General features: G+C 42.0%; 1 long non-coding RNA gene and 1 other non-coding gene across 2 annotated transcripts in view; both read right to left on the reverse strand.

The window, feature by feature from the left end:
• The window catches only part of LOC131278669 (uncharacterized), a 99,614-nt gene that overhangs the window by 64,363 nt on the left and 23,004 nt on the right, over positions 1–12,247 (reverse strand). The gene's annotated exons all lie outside the window — the stretch shown is intronic.
• On the reverse strand, positions 7,925–8,086 carry LOC111766447 (U1 spliceosomal RNA). Its single transcript, XR_002798495.1, has one exon. It is a non-coding gene; the product is annotated as a U1 spliceosomal RNA (small nuclear RNA).

The raw sequence follows: 12,247 nt of genomic DNA on the forward strand, positions 1-12,247 counted from the left end.
TTTAAAAATCCGTCTCTTTTCAGGTAACCCAGCAACCCTCTCCAAGTCCAAGAGATAGAGAAAACAGGCAGCAGGCAAGATAAAAATGATGACAGGGCCACGGTAATGAAATCCCATTCTATTAAAGCTTTGACAAGGTGCATATGGCCTGGTTAGTGCCTTCTTTTCTCTCGATTCCTGCCAGGATCGTACACTTTTTCATGTGTTGACTAGGATGGGGCTAAAGGTCTCTCCATAGTCATAGTCCAAGGAAACTGCATCATTTCACTGTCAGATGGAAGGGCAGCCTGCTCAGAAGGGAAGTTTATTTCATCTGTACTCCCTGAGGCCCTAACTTCCCAAGGGAATTCCATTCTTTCCTCCCAGCACATGGAACGTGGACCACTCAATCAGTCTATCTTTTGGCACCTGAGAGGCAGGTGTATCTGTTTAATGTCCAACCTGTTTTCATTGCCAATACCAAGGACACCAGTGGGTTCAACTGGCCATGATTTTAGAGGAGTCAGAGTTTGTCCTTTTTCCAAGAATACAGTTTCATAGCAGCCATAAAATGAGGACTCTGTTTAGCCCAAGGATACTGAATCGGGGTGAGGCGCTCCAGCTGTGAAACTAAGAACGATAAACTTTTCAGCAAATTGGCAAGAGTATTGTTATACTACTTCCTCCTCTTCTTGGGGAGGTCATAAAAGACATCCAAAAAGCTGCATTTCAGTGATACAGAAATGGAGACACACACTGACCCCGCCCCCCACTGATCCCTGCCACAGGGATGCCTTTTCTATGCTTCCCAGCAGATATTCAGACAATCAATCGCCTTGGGAAATTTTAGAAAGGGCATTCTGTGAAATCCTTTTTATGTGAAATGCTGAAAGCACAAACTCAAGGATATTAAAACTTAAACCTGTGGTCCCACTGTCCTCAGCACCAATTATTCACTGCCTGGACCTGTCGTGGTTCAGGCCAAATCAATACTGTTATCTCTACTGTGCACAAAAAAGCAAAGACCCTTAAAACTCTGTCCCCAGGGGGCCAGAGATACTACAGAGTCATCTGAAGCATCTAGCAATTATGTAGCAACCTCCTTTCTGGGACAAAGAGCATCTTTTGGTCTTTGTTACCCAGTATTTACCATTGGAGAATCACCCCTTCACTGGTTCCCCGTCTCTATGGTTAAACTGACTCCATCCCTGATTCTGGAGGTTGAGTGATCTAGGCTTAAGCCAATCAGCACATTACATTTTCTCTGGTCACTCTGATTGGTTAAGAGATGCGCATTCAGTTCAAGCAGAGCCAATGAACTATGATGAGATTTTCTCTGGGAATTCTGGGAAACTCTCACTACCTATGAAGTGAATGGGATATGAAAACAAAGGGATGTTTGGGGTTATTGCAGAAGGAGCTGCAGCCCGGAGAGAGACAAGTGAGTACACTGACAGACACCAGCAGATGTGGTCTGAGGATCATGATTTCATCTCCGGACTCTTCTGGGTCTGTGAGCCGATAACTTTACCCCTCTGCTTCAGCCACTTTGAGTAGTGGATTTTGCTATTTACTTTCACCCCTTTATTCCCCATTGTCTCTACTTTTCCTTCTCCTCTCACTTCCTTTTTCACTATTTTATTGTTTTACAACTACTTCTTTCTCATTTTAAAAGCAGTACAAAGTTATTTAGAAAATTTTATTAGCATAAAAATAGAATTTTCCCAAGATCTCGTAGCTCTCAGGTGGCTGAACCTGGATTCTGACTGAAGCTGACCAAAGCCAAAGGCCACATTTGATCCTCCAGTCTGCTTTTAGCCTCTCAGATCTTCCAAGCATTCAGATGGAAATAGAGTGTATTAGTCAGGGTTCTCTAAGGAAACAGAATCAACAAGAAATATCTGTCAATAGTATGTGATTCTGTAAGAGTCTCTCACACAGCCATGGGGATGCACAAGTCCAGGTTCCTCAGGCAGGCTGCAACCAGGGGCTGCAATGAAAGTCCACTGAAGGTTCTTGATGAGTTCTGGGAGATGTTGGCTGTCCAAAGACAAGCTGGGAAATTCTTTCACAATGCTGGAATCTCTTCCCCTTTTAAGGTATTCAGCTGATTGGGTTAAGCATCACTCATTGCTGATGGCAGTCTCCCTGATTGATGTAATTATAACCAGCTATCTATGATTTACCACTGCAGTAAAGTCAATGGTGACTAAAGTCCATAAATGCCCTTGTATTACAATTAGCCCAGTATTTGCTTGACCAAACAACTGGGCACAATTACCTGGCCGAGTTGACACAATAGCCTAACCATCACAGTCTACCCCTTGTTAACTCTGCAACCATACACATTACCTTAAACCATACTTAGTCTCTAAGTAAAAACAGTAACAGACATGTCTATTTAATATTTCTGCCTAACAATATTCAACCATCCTGTGTACAACTGGAAACACATTAATTCCATACAGAATAGGGTACAAGGTCTAGGGTAATATTCACTCTCAAACTTGACATCCTCAAATATTACGACATGAAATGGATACAACTTATTATATGATATGGGGAAGAAGACAAAGAAATTCATTTTGTGTGCATACACAATCATCATCATAATGAAACGAGGAAGAAAGATTCATGACCATTATAGTCCTTGTTTCTGTAACTGATCACATGGTCAAAGTTCATATTTATCACTACCTTCTTCCACTACTCATTCCATTTTCCATTACCCTCAGCAAGCACTTCAGCTGGCCATGGTTCTTTGCCTGGTGGGGTGACCCAAACTTTTATTCCTGAAGATTCTGGGCCATTGTTAGTCCTGCTTGGATTGGGCTGTTGCAATTTTCCATTGACTTTAATCATGGAAAGTACTAGAAGATGCCCTAGAGGCTCTCCTGTATTCCAGGCAAACTCTTCTTTACCCCTATTATGTAGATGCAGTCCTATTTCCCCTTGATAGTCAGGATCAATCACCCAGCCAGTACAGTAATTCCCTTCTTTGACTATTGATTCAGAGGTAAGAGGAGCCCAAAGTGGCCAGGTGGCAGTTTTAACTTCCAGGTCAATGGAATCATTGTTGTGTTCCCTGGTGACAGCACTACTCCTTTTGGGACTAAAACCTTTAGACCAGCAAAGTTTGAGGTTGCAGGGATAGGAAGCAAAAATTTTCCTAGTGGGGCTCTAGGGGTACCACTCCCATTTCCACTCCTTGATTTCTGGACCCATGGATCCTTGTTATGGGAGAAATAACACCATAGAGTGGATGATGATTTAAAGCATACACAGCCTCCTGGAGAACATTGCCCTAGCCCTGCAAGGTATTGCCACCTAGCTAGTGCCATAATTGAGGCCATTCCACGAGTCTATCAATCCAGTTACTTCAGGGTGATGGGGAACATGGTAAGACCAGTGAATTCCATGGGTATGTGCCCATTCCCTCACATCATTTGCTGTGAAATGGGTTCCTTGATCGGAAGCAATGCTGTGTGGAATGCCATGGCGGTAGATAAGACATTCAGTAAATCCATAGCTGGTAGTTTTGGAAGAAGCATTGCATGTAGGAAATGCAAACCCATATCCGGAGTATGTGTCTTTTCCAATTAAAACAAATCACTGCCCCTTCCATGGTGGAAGTGATCCAATATAGTCAACCTGTCACCAGCTAGCAGGTTGGTCACCTTGAGGAATGGTGTCATATCAGGGGCTGAGTGTGGGTCTCTGCTGCTGGCAGATTGGGCACTCAGCAATGGGTGTAGCCAAGTCAGCCTTGGTAAGGGGAAGTCCATGTTTCTGACCCCATGCATAAACTCTATCCCTACCCCCATGACCACTTTGTTCATGAGCCCATTGGGCAATGACAGGAGTGGCTAGGGAAAGAGGCTGAGCATTAGCCACAGAGTGGGTCACTTACCCACTTGATTATTAAATATTCCTCTGCTGAAGTTACCCTCTGGTGAGCATTCACGTGGGACACAAAAATTTTCATGTTTTTGTCCACTCAAAAAGGTCAATCCACATACCTTTTCCCCAGACCTCTTTGTCATCAATTTTCTAATCATGTTCCTTCCAAGTCCCTCACCATCCAGCCAAACCATTGGCAATACCCATGAATGAGTGTATACACGCACCTCTGGCCATTTCTTCTTCCAAGCAAAATGAACAACCAGGTGCACTCCTCGAAGTTCTGCCCACTGGAAGGATTTGCCCTCACCACTGTCCTTCGGGGATGTCCCAGAAAGGGGCTGCAGTGGGCTGGAGTAGCACATCCAAATGAGGAATGTGTTGTCTCCAAAATCCAAAGAGACCAACTAAGTGTTGTGCCTCTTTTTTGGTCTTAGGAGGAGCCAGATGCAGCTTATCCTTCACTTTAGAAGGGACATCTCGACATTCCTCACACCACTGGACACCACCCCTGCATCCTTTAAATCCTTGATGGTGGCACTAATTTCTGCAATCCCTCCAGGAATCCAGTATTGCTTTTGGTTTACTATTTTGCTAGGTAGGGGAAGTTCTAGTGGCTTCCACGTGGTCTTTCCAACCATAATAACCCTCACTCCACAAGCCAGGGATCCAATGTGGGGATTCTGCCAGTTACTGAGTATGCCTATTCCAATTATGCATTCTGGACCTGGGGAAATAACCACAGAATGGGCCCAGGGACCCACTGGACCAACTGTGAGATGGACCTGAGTTAAAACTCTGTTAATCACCTGACCTCCATAAGCCCATACTCTGACTGGTGGACCACGGTGACATTTTGGATGTCCTGGAATTAATGTCACTTCTGAGCCAGTGTCTAATAATCCCTGAAATTTCTGATCATTTCCTTTTTCCCAATGCACAGTTCCTCTGGTAAAAAAGCCATAGATCTCCTTGGGGAAAGGTGGGAGGAAGATTAACAGTATAAATTTTGGGCAGTTTAATGGGATCCTTCCCCAAAGAGACCTGGCTTTCTCCTCATTCAAGGGGCTCTGGGTTTGTAAACTGTCTCAAGTCTGGGAATTGATTAAGGGGCCATGATTCTCTGCATCTGTAATTTGAGTTAGGGTTTCATTCACTTGACCTAGAACTCTTCTGTTTATACAGATCCAGAAGAAATTTAGTAGACTACCTGTCTATTTCACTGTTAAGTACCCCATGCTGTATTAGTCAATGCCATAACTCTATATGACTCAGACTATTTTGAGTGCTTTTTTGAATCTGCCTTTCATTGTGGTAGCCACACCCGCCTTGACTTTGGCATTAACAGCAGATACTTGACTTTTACCAGACCAATATCCAATCATCCCCATAATGTTTAAGGATTCTAATTCCATCACAGCCCTCCCTACAGTAATATCTGTACTACAGAGAAGAGCAACCAAAGAGCTCTTCAGGGAAGATTTGAGTTAGTCTTACAAATTTATTTCTCACAGTCCTGGTTAAAGGTGTGTCCTCTGGGGTGGGTGGGCAGCTCTCAAATGGTAAATCCATTCTAGCATTTCAGTCTCCCTAAGCCTTTAAATTCCCTCTTCTACTTCTTCTACTGTGTACCAGGGCAAGTCGGGCATCTCAACTTCAGACATGCTAGGCCATTTTCAGGCCCATGTTTCAATCAGCCACCCAAACAAATTCTTAGAGCCCATTCTAACCCCTTGAGCTACAGTGTTGAATCTAGAATTTCTGCTTAGTGGGCCCTTATCAGTAAATTCAGCCTGATCCAACTTTATATTTCTTCCACCATTATTCCATACCCTTAATATCCATTCCTACACATATTCCCCTGATTTCTGTCTATATAAGTTGGAAAACTCATGCAGTTCTTTCTGAGGTTACCTTACTTCTTCATGGGTCACACTTTGTATTTCACCTTTGGGGGCTTATTGTGATTTTAGTCTAGTAATAGGTCTTGAAGACAAGAGAGGTGGTGGGGTGGATAAGGAGAAGGATTGGAAATGCCTTGCAAGCTACTGACTTCAAGGCATTCCCTTGCATTTCGTTCTGGTGAGACAGGATTAATCTCTTCAGGCAGAGGTTGGAAGGCAGTTTCCTCAGGGCAGACTGGAGGCTTGGCAGTGCATGCTGGAGTTTGGCTGGTATGTGCCTCAGGGCTAGGAGGAGGTCCAGACTCCCTGGGACAGACTGGAGGTTGGGCAGGGCAGGCTTCAGTTTGGCTGGTACCCACCTCAGGGCTGGAAGTTGTTTCAGACTTCCTGGGGCAGGCTGGAGGCTGGATGATAGAAGGTTGACAAGATGTGGCCTGGACAGGGCAGGCCATGGCAGGCTCATCTGGTAAAGTCTCAGCAGAATTCAGGGTTCCAATGTCTCCATCAATATCATCATCATCCCATATGTCTCCATTCCAATTCTCTGGATTCCACTCTTTTCCAATCAGTGCCTTCACTTTAACTACAGAAACTCTGCAGTTAAAATCTAAACAGATTTTAGTTTTCTTTGTAACTCTGCTACTTGTACAATGAGTATGAGTTTGATTTTCAGATGTTTCGAGCCTGTGGCTACACAAGACAAGATTTTCTTTCAGAGCACACATAGAAACATTTGCATCATCCATTTGGTGTTTAGGTTTCAAATTTGAAGCCTTTAACTCATCTCTTTCTTTTGTAACTGTATCCAGTGTATCTAGAAGGAGTCATCCAACATCATTATACCGTTTGATTCCACAAAACTCTGTTAAGGTGTTGAAAACACTCACCCAGATCCTTGTTTCTTATAAGCGTGGAAGTAGGGGAATCCAGTGATGCTATTTTGCATATCTTGATTACCAACTAGCACCATGGACTGTTAGCAGCCTCTTCATTATTGGAAAGGGAGTCGTCAGTACACTTGAGTCCAATTAGAGTAGGAAGACAATAGCAAAATTCCCAGAACCACCTCAGGCATCCCATGTTTAAGACTCTGTTCCTCAAGAACCACCCCACTTCTGGTACCAAGCTTTATTAGTCAGAGTTATCTAGGGAAACAACAAGAGATATCTGTCAACAGTATGCAATTCTATAAGAGCCTCTCACTTAGCCATGGGGATGCAGAAGTCCAGGTTCTGCAGTCATTGCTGATGGCAATCTCCCTGATTGATGTAATTATTACCAGCTATCTATGATTTACCACTGCAGTAAAGTCAATGGTGACTCAAGTCCATAAATGCCCTTGTATTATAGATAGCCCAGGGCTTTCTTTTTTTTTTTTTTTATTGATTTTGTAAAAATATTACATTAAAAAAATATGAGGTCCCATTCGACCCTACCACCCCCACCGCACCCCTCCCCCGCCCCCCAGCAACACTCACTCCCATCATCATGACACATCCATTGCATTTGGTAAGTACATCTCTGGGTATCTCTGCACCTCATGGTCATTGGTCCACATCATGGCCCACACTCTCCCCCATTCCATCTAGTGAGCCCTGGGAGGATTTACAATGTCCGGTGATTGCCCCTGAAGCACCATCCAGGGCAACTCCAAGTCCCAAAGGCGCCTCCACATCTCATCTCTTCCTGCCATTCCCCATACCCAACAACCACCATGTCCACTTTTCCCACTCCATTGCCACCTTTTCTCTGAGGTCCTTGGATTGGTTGTGTCCGTTGCACCTCTATGTCAAGAGGAGGCTCAGATTCCACATGGTTACTGGATGCAATCCTCCTGGGCAACTGAAAACCCAGGGCTTTCTTGACCAAACAACTGGGCACAACTCAACCTGGCTGAGTTGACACAATAGCCTAACCATCACATAGCACCTTTAGTCTTTTCTCCTACTCTGGAGTATTTTTTCCTTTGAGCACATATAATTTCTTTTGCAAAGTTGGAATGATATTACAAATACAGTTTGTACACTTGTTTTTTACATAGTTGTATATCATGGCTATTTGCCAAAGTCATTAAATATTTTACAGGAACATAATTTTTTAATGTCTGCAAAATGTTTTTTTGTTTTGGTTTGTTTTGTTTTCAGGGGAGAGCATGAATACAGCCCCTCTCACCACAAATTTTGCAGTCGAGTTCCCACATTTGGGGAAATCGCAGTGGTCAGCTTATCCAGAGTGCAACGGATAAGGCTCGCCCTGCGAAAACCACCCTCGTGATCAAGGTATCTCCCCTGCCAAGTAAGTGTGCATAATGTTTTATTTGAATTGAACCTATAATTCATTTAACCATCCTTATATTGTTAGACTACTACTGGAATATTATTGGACTACATAATTTGGGGCTATTTTCTATTTTAAAAGGTAATACAAATGTAATTTTTCAACAGTTCTGATTCTCTCCTTAGAATGAATTCCTAGAAGTGAAATTACTGAAACAAAAGGTAAAAATTTTTAAATACCTACTGCCAGAACTTCTTTTCAGAAAAAAAAATTATCTCTTCACATACTCACCAGTTGTGTATGAAAGTGTCTAGTTCATTATGTTCTTATCAACACTGAAAATTAGTGAGATTTTTTAATCTTTGCAAATTTAATAGGAAAAATGAAATCCTTAAGTCTAATTCTCTGTCTTTAATTATTAGCTGTAAGAATTAAAACAGTATGGTGTGGGGGGAAGTAGATGTGGCTCAAGCAGTTGAATAGTGCCTGCTTCCCACATGGGAGGTCCTGGTTTGGTGACTCAAACAACAACAACAACAACAACAAGCAAACAAACTAAAAATCCAACGCAAAGGAGCCAATGTGGCTCAGCAGTCAAGTGCTGGCTTCCCACATATGAGGTCCAGGTTAAAAAAAAAAAAGGTATGATGCAGTTAACTGGTACAGAATAAATAGTTCAAAAAAGAATTACAGTATTGAAAAAGGTGGCACCACAAACCAGTGGGCGGGAGGGGGGAGAGAATAATTACTCAAGAATGGCAGTAGAAAAAGGTTATATCCAGCCCTCATTCCTCATAAAAGTGGTCCTCGAATGTGAGTATGTATCAAAATCTCCTGGAGAGCTTCTTAAAACACAGAATGCTGGGCCTCAGAGTTTCTGATTTGGTAGGTCCAAATCAGGGGTGGGGACTGAGAACCTGCATTTCTAACAAGTTCCCAGGTGATGCTGCTGCTGGTCCAAGGACCATGCTTGAGAACAATTCCCTTGGATATTGCATTCCCAGATAAACTGAAGGGGTAAATATTTTTTTAAAAAATCAAATTCTACATCTTTCTGTCCTTGATAGATCAAGAAGATAAAACTTGGGTATATAGATTATTTGAGTACTGTAATTAATAAGGTTGATATGCATATATATATAAAACAGTATGTATATTCTTTTCAAGTCCTTGTGAAATATTTATAAAACTTAACTGAATATTTTACATAAAGACCACATTATACCATAAAGGCAACTTCAACATATTTCAAAGAGTAGAAGACACATGAAACTAGAAACAAATATTAACAGTAAACACAGATAGCAACTGCTCAACCCTAGGAAAAGACACCTCTTTGCTAAAATAGCAATGAGATTCCTTCATACCAAAATCTATAGAGCGAAACTAAGCCAAAATTGCTTCTGGGGAAAAAAAAATATTTAAAGCTTTAAACGCTCCTGTTATTCAATATGAAAGAGTGAAATCAAATAAATTAATCATCAAACTCAAGAATTTAGGAAAACAATATCAAACCTAAAGCAGAAGGAAAGAATTAATAAATATAAAAACACAAAATTGAATTTGAAATAAGAAAACCCCAAAACAACAGAATCAATTAATTAATTCAAGAAATAGTTACTTGAAAAAAATTAAAAGATAAGCCATGACCTACCTAAATCAAAAGGGGAAAAGGTCAGAAAATAAATATCCATAATTAGACCAAGGAAAGGAGAGATGTACAGGAAAGTTTTTGAAGGATCAAAGATTACTTTGTAAAACTGCAAACAAATTTGAAAACTTTGATGAAATGGATAATTTTTCTAGAAAAAAGCTAAATTTTCTACCTCAAGAAGATTAGGAAGCCTTAACAAAAGTTATGAGACAATGGTGAAAGCACGACTTCTCAATGGGCCAGGTTCAGACAGCTTACATGGTTCAAGCTCCATCAAAGAACAGATAACATGGAAATCATTTAAATTGTTCCAGAACTCACAGAAAGAAGGATTGCTTCTCAATTCTTTCACTGTTTTGTGAAGTCAGCAAAACCCTATAACAAAACCAAAAGATACACCAAAAAGAAAACTGCAGACCTCGTTTTCCTTGTAAGTCAGAAACAAAATATTAGCAAATAGAATCCATCAATAGCAGTGAGTCATTATCATCATGGCTATATACCATCTGCCCAGGGCAATAAACCAAAATACAAGGAATAAGTGTCAGAAAGAAGCAAGAAAAACTGTCCTCATTTGCAAGGGAAAAAAGATTATATTCCCCCAAAAAAACCCAAGGAAACAAATGGAAAAACAATTCGAAACTGTATGAGACAGTGATATTAAGACGAGTTCAAAAACAAATATACAAAAAAATAATAACTTTATTCAATACTAACAATAACCATTTAGAAAATATAATTAATAAAAATCAGTTCATTACAGCAATTTATACAAAATGACAAATAAGAAGTGCTTTCTAGAGGAAACTAAAAACTCAATAGTAAAGAAGATTTGATAAAATGGAGATGCATACATTTTAGCTACGCTTTACGAAATGGGGAAAAATAGTTGTCAATTTTTTTAGCTATAAGAGTGGAATATAGAATTTCTCTTGGGAGAAAAACATTTCTGTTTGACCAAACACCTTGATGAGCTGGTTGATTTTGGAAAGGTAAATCCTGTGCCTCAGTGTGATGGACTAGAATTAAGATAGTGAGATGGGACTGGACATGAGTAAACCAGGGAGGAGAAGGGAAGAGGTCAGAGTAAGGTGTCAGCTGGAGTGTAATTAGAGAGGACCTTTGTCCTGGAAGAGGGCCAGTAGAGGGACATTTAAGAATAAGCACGTCTAATATTTGCTTCAAAGTCATTTGCTGTGCTGCATGGCAATGTAGCACATTTCTGCAGCCTCCAATCTTCAATGACAATGATGACAATGGCTATGACAGCCCATATTTATTGAACACCTAATTTCCAGACAATGCCTGAAGCACTTGAACTACTTTCTATCATTGTCACAAAATCCAACTTGTCCACTTTACAGTGAGGAATTGAGGCAGAGATTAGGAAAGTAACTTCACCGAGTGGACAGCTTGCAAGTGTGGAGTCCAGCTGCTGACCTAGACACCCTAACTCCAGGGCTCAGACTCATAACACCTGCCTTGAAGTCACCTGTTATGTTCATGGCCTTGAGTTAGTGCCATGGAAAAGATCATTGCAGTTTCCATTGTTGTGTTGCAGACTAAAAAAAGGACATGTGTGAGAATTAGAGTGGAAATCAAGAATTCCGTGGGAGTAGGACATGGAACTGACTTGGAAAAATAAACAGGAAATCCTTCCATTGTCATGAAACCCCAGAATCTTTGCAGTGTGCTGCGATTTCTATCAGATGGGAGTTGTCAATTGCACTATATCTTTAGGTAAGTGATTACTAATAAATAATAAAAAGGAACCGAGAACCCCAACACTTTGCCATGGGAACTAGGAGGGCATCGAGCCAACACCTGCAGAGTCCAGACATGCTTGGGACAACAAAAGTCCCCGTCCCCTTGCCAGATGTGTCATTTCTTTTGCTTGAGTTTACAGTAGGCTCAGGGTGGAAGGCAGGTGACAAAACCAAGAAGCTGGACACCAAGGAGAAGAAGCCTGGACCTGGGCTGGGTTTCCCCATGGAGGAGTAAGAGCCAGGGGCCCTCTTGGATTTAGAAGCATCTTCTGAGGCAAAGCCCTCTCCTGGAAGCATGATCCTGGCACAAGAGATTGCCGTGGAGGTCAGGGTGGACTTGGCCTGGGGGATGGAGGTGCTAGCAGGTGACTTTCAGTCTCCTGGGCTGGCGCTGCAGTCAGAGTTCTCCAGGGGTGGTAGCTTATAGGCTGTGTCCATCTCCACTGTGCCCTGTACTTAGACAATCATCCCTTTTGGACAGATAGAGTGGTTGAACCAACAAAGCATGCCAGATTGGCATTCGCAGACATGGGAGGAGTTCCATGAACAGGGCCTCTTTCACCAGGTCATCTTGGGCAGAGCTCACACAGCACGTCCAGGTGGTAGTCCAGCTCATGCCACTCCCTGCAGTGGGTGCTGCGGGGACAGCCCTGGCAAAGGAGGCAAAGAGGGTACAGGCTCAGAGGGCACCACCCCACTCCCAACCCCCTGATATTTTTTTCTTAATGCACAGACCCACATGGACACACAGACTAGGAAAAAGGACA

The sequence above is a fragment of the Dasypus novemcinctus genome, chromosome 6 (genome assembly GCF_030445035.2).
Source record: "Dasypus novemcinctus isolate mDasNov1 chromosome 6, mDasNov1.1.hap2, whole genome shotgun sequence".
Taxonomy (NCBI): Eukaryota; Metazoa; Chordata; class Mammalia; order Cingulata; family Dasypodidae; genus Dasypus; species Dasypus novemcinctus.